The sequence below is a fragment of the Saccopteryx bilineata genome, chromosome 2, assembly GCF_036850765.1.
Source record: "Saccopteryx bilineata isolate mSacBil1 chromosome 2, mSacBil1_pri_phased_curated, whole genome shotgun sequence".
In the NCBI taxonomy this organism is placed as follows: domain Eukaryota; kingdom Metazoa; phylum Chordata; class Mammalia; order Chiroptera; family Emballonuridae; genus Saccopteryx; species Saccopteryx bilineata.
The window spans coordinates 248,087,433-248,092,657 of NC_089491.1; the positions used below are offsets into that span (position 1 = coordinate 248,087,433).

General features: G+C 46.5%; 1 pseudogene; it reads right to left on the reverse strand.

The window, feature by feature from the left end:
• Nucleotides 1-463: 463 nt before the first annotated feature.
• LOC136323186 (large ribosomal subunit protein eL21-like) lies at nucleotides 464-913 on the reverse strand (annotated as a pseudogene).
• Between the last annotated feature and the right edge of the window lie 4,312 nt (nucleotides 914-5,225).

Genomic DNA, 5,225 nt, shown 5'->3' on the forward strand with positions numbered 1-5,225 from the left:
CAGGCCAGGCCAGACTCTAGGACACAGGGGACACAGCTCTCTGCCAAGAGCAACTCCGCACGCTGCCAACAAAGACCCTCTCCCTGCTCCCAAAAACACAGCGGCACCTCATTCCCCAGTGGGGACAGGGGTCAGACCGCACTGGGCACAGGCAGGCCAACTCAGACCCGCCATCCCTGCCTCAAGTGCAAGGACAGGCACAACTCTTCCATGGTGATGGCAATCTGTGGGCAGGGTGGGTGGGACTGAGGGGAAAGGTCATGAGGGAACTTTCCAGAGTGCTCGAAATGTTCTATCTCTTAATGGGATGTGGGTTCCTCTAATGGGAAATAAGATCTGTAGATTTCATTGGATAAAAATATGCCTTATTTTAAAACAAAACAAAGTTAAACCGCCCACACCCATTAGGATGGCTACTATAATTTTTTTTTCACAGAACAGAGGTCTTTTATTTTTTTTACACTTATTGTGCCATGAATTCACAGGGAATGGGCTCTGGCAGCTCAGGCTCCTTCACTGGTTCTCACAAAGAGAGCTTCTCTGGACGGAGCGGGCTGCCGCTTCCGCTGAACACAGGTACTTTTCTCTTTGGCTTCCTTCTTTTTCTGATCATTTTCCTTCACACGTTTCAGGAAGCTATCTCAGCTCTCAGAGTGCTTAACGTGCGCAATGTGTACAGTAATTCTCTTGGCAAGAATCTTACCCTTAATTCGGTTGTTTTCCACCACATGTTTGCCCTGGTAACATTTGTGGGGCATTTCTTCCTGAACACAGCCCTTCCTTTGATGTCTACAAAATCACCTTTCTTGTAGAGTCACATGGATGTGGCCAAAGGAACAACTCCATGTTCCCTAAAAGAATTAGAGAACACATAGCGGGGGCCTCTCCTCCTTCCCTTTGTGTTCGTCATTTCGGCGAATTACTGGGAGATGGTGGTTCTGGCTGAAAAGCTATAGTTTTTTTTTAAGAACAGAAAATAACAAGTGTTGGTGAGGCTGTGGAGAGATTGGAACCCTGGAGCATTGTTGGTGGAAAGATAAAATGGTGCAGCAGCTATAGAAAACTGCATAGCAGCTCCTCAAAAACTAAAAATACAACTACCATATGATCCAGAAATCCCATTTGTGGGTATAGACCCAAAATAATTAAAAGCAGGGTCTCGAAGAGGTATTTGTACATCCATGTTCATACCAATATTCACAGTAGCCATGAGGTAGAAGTAACCCAAGTCTCTAGCGATTGATGAATAAAGAAGCAAAATGTGGCAATATGATAAACAAAATACACATAGAATAAAATAGTATTCAGCCTTAAAAGGGAGAGAAATCCTAACACGTGCTACAAAGTGGATGAACCTGAAGGATATTTACGCTAAATGGAAGAAGCCAGTCACACATGTGTGCACGCACACACACACAAACACACACAAATACTGTACGATTCCACCTATGGGAGGTACCAAGAGTTGTCAAATTCATAGAGACAGAAGCGAGAGTGGTGGTTACCAGTAGCTGGTGGGGGAGAGCTACTGCTTAATGGGGACAGAGCTTCAGTCTGGGAAGATGGACAAACTTCTGGAGATGGATAATGGTGATGGTTGTATAACAGTGTGAATGTACTTATACCACTGGAGTGTAGACTTAAAAATGTTTAAGATAGTAAGTTTATGTTATGTGTGTTTTACCACAATTTTTAAAAGTTGAAAAAAAAACAAAGAAAACCGCAGTGACAGCAAACAGGTGTCTTTGAGCAGTATAGACAGCTAGCTCTGCTGCCAGTGAGAGACCCCTGTAAACAATGTATTTATGTGTATAAAATAGTTTTGAAGAAAGGATATTTTAACAGAATAGTGTCCGGGCAGAAGGATGGAAAAGCTTTAGCATTTAACTGGCTATCTGGCCAGACCCTGTACAAGTGTGCCCGTGAATGCAAGGAAGCCACCAGCCACCATTGCAACTTCTGATAGTAATATGACTTTTATTTTTTTTTGTGACAGACACAGAGAGAGAGAGACAGAGAAAGGGACAGATAGGGACAGACAGGAAGGGAGAGAGATTAGAAGCATCATTCTTTGTTGTGGCACCTTAATTGTTCATTGATTGCTTTCTCATATGTGCCTTGACTGAGGGGCTACAGCAGAACGAGTGACCCCTTGATCAAGCTAGCAAGCTTGGGCTTCAAGCCAGTGACCCCGCGCTCAAGCCGGTGACCTTGGGGTTTTGAACCTGGGTCCTCTGCATTCCAGTCCAACACTCTATCCACTAGGCCACTGCCTGGTCAAGCTATAATTTGACTTCTAAGTAGACTTTTCTTCTAAGGGAATAATTCCACAACAATCCAGGCTCCCTGTGAATTAATAAGTTTGCATCATGATTTTTTGTTATAGTTGAGATTTCAGACATTCTGAGCTTGAAAAAAATAAATTTCTAGGTTTTCAGAGCTGTAGACTAGTAGGTCCCAGACTTCCCCTCACCATCAACTTCATAAGAGTAAGCATCTAATAATTATTTTATGGTTGACTGTAAAATCTCTTCATTATATGAAAGTTGTTATTTGTCTTTGTATCTCTGGTGTCCAACATAGTACCTGATATACAGCAGACACTCAGCAAACATTTGAAAAAGGGAGCAAATGGTTAAGATGGTATATTTTATGTTATATGTATTTTACCACAACTTTTTTAAGCTGCACAGTGAGGGGTCCGGGGATGTTTGCAAACCCCACCAGGTCCTTATCCTTTCTTTTCACCCAATTCCACACTGTCCTGGCCCACTTTCACAGGAAATGCCAGCCATGGGCTAGAGACCCCACAAGTCACTGAGGGCCACCCAGGCCTTCAGGGCCTTGCGCAGTCCTTTAATTGTTTCTCAGCTTTCCAGCCATTTTAGAGGGTCACTTCCCAGAGTAAATCTAGAACTGTGTCTCAGCCACAAAATAAGAATGAAATATCTATGCCCCTCATAAGTAGTAGGGATTAAGACAAAATAGAATGAGAATTAAGCCCAGCCTCAGAGAGCCCCACCCCACTCCACCCTAGTTAAGGGTGTGGGTTAATTAAACCGGCTCCCTGATGCACCCATTCTGTAAGGACTAGATGACAGGTGACTTGGAGCAGACAAGAAAGGCCAGGTGCCATCATCATATGAATGGACCACTGTCACACACACTCATGCTGCCAGCACAAAGATGGACCAGGGCAGGCAGTTCTCTCTTGGAGTCACCCTGACAGCATAGGGAGAAGTATCCCCAATCAGTGTCCCTTTAAGAAGCATCCCATGAGCTCTGGACAGAGGCCTGACTGCCTGCCTGGGGCTCACCAGGCTGACCTTAGTTCCCTCAATGAAATACAGGTGACTCCCAAGGGGTCTCAGACCCGGAGAAGCCACAGGTACAAGACAGTCACAAATGCAACCACCTCCCTCTCTCTAGGAATCACGCTGGTCACTCCCAACACATGGCTTCTGCACCTGGTTAAGAGCCAAAGGTTTAAGCTGACCATGTGAAATGCTACTACAACCTGAATTTCTGTCATCACAGGAAGGAGAACTCTGCCCAGAAAGGGCCAGAGGGTAAACATTTTCGGCTCTGCGGGCCACATGGTCTCAGTTGTAGCTTGAAAGTAGCCACAGACAACACGTAAATCCATGTGTGTCACTGTGTTCCAACAAAGCTTTTGTTGTGGACACTAAATTTGGAATCTCATGTACTTTTCACAGGTAATGAAATCTTTTCATTTTTTTTTTAACAATTTAACAATGCAACAACCATTTTGAGCTGTCCAGGTGGGTGGTAGGCTCGGGCCACAGGCCTCCTTTGCAGGTGTCCCTCACCACCTCCCCCTAGGCATCAGCCTGGGGCAAAATATGAAGCCACGGTGACATCAGCTGCAGAGGAAACAGTGGATAAACACAGAAAAAGCGGGGCCAGAGGGTCAAAGCCCACGCACCCAGTGGCCTGGACTCATGCCCGGTGCTGACGTCATCACTCAGAGAACCACTCATTCTCTGAGATTGTGACTTTCACTCCTCCCAAAGCTGCTTGGAAAACACTTGTGAACCAATCCATACCCCCGCAGACCTATAGTGGACCTCTGCACTAGAAAATTAACCCAGAAATGGTAAAGCCAGCCACTGTCCCCAAGGAGAAAAAGCCACACTCAACACACATTCTGGACCTTGATGCTGGGCACACCCAGACTGCATCCCAGCCCTGGTGCCACAGCGGTGACGAGGGCTAAGACACTCCAGCGCCATCCGCGGGCACTGTCCTGTCTCCCTTCCTGCCATCTGTGCACTCCGGCAGCAGGACAGCAGGACTTCGGAGCCACGCCACTGCCGTGGGCTCCCGGCTCGCACACAGGTGGCGAAGTGCAGTAGAATCTCTCCTCTCCGACACTTTTTCAACTCAGGATCCAAAAACACACCCTTAGATTTAGCTTCTCTGAGCCTGTTTCTCATTTGCAGAATAGGAATGAAATATCTATATACCTCACAAGTCGTTGTAGGGGTTGGGACAAAACAGAATTTTAAATAAGCCCAGCCTTGGAGAGCCCCACCCACCCCAGTCGAGGGTGTGGGTTAATCAAACTGGTTCCCTGCTGCACCCATTCTGTAAGGACTAGATGACAGGTGACTCAATGACAAGAACAGCAGGCTTTAGGATAGTGCTTGGTACAGAGGCGCTCGATCAATGTCAGCTATGGCCACTATAAAGACTAACTTCAGACAGATCTCGTTCCTTAGAAGAGGAACAGCTGTCCTCAGAGAGCCGCATCCAGGCCCAGGTGACCAATGCCCTGAGCATCTCCCCCTGGCCCAGACCAGGAGGCCTGAGGGTCTAGGCCATCTGGAGCCCACCTGTGCATGCCCACTGAGATGGCATCTGGTGAGGTGGGGGCATCGCTGAGGCTGCACTTCCTGGGTAACCCGGAGGGAGGCAGCCCATGGGCAGCATGGGAGAAGCGTGGGGGCAGGGACTCAATGTGTAATGGGACAGAGTCTCAGTTTGGGAACATGAAAAGCGTCTGGAGAGGATGGTGTTGATGGCGGCACAACATTGTGAATGTGCTCAATGCCACTGAGCTGTATGCTCAGAAATGGTGAAAAGGCTCAATTTTATGTTATATGTATTTTACCACAAGAAAATTAAAAAAGGAAAAAATCACTTTGGGAAAAATAGTAAAAAAAGAATAGTGTCTGGGAGCGCTTACAAGGTCAAACTTAGAT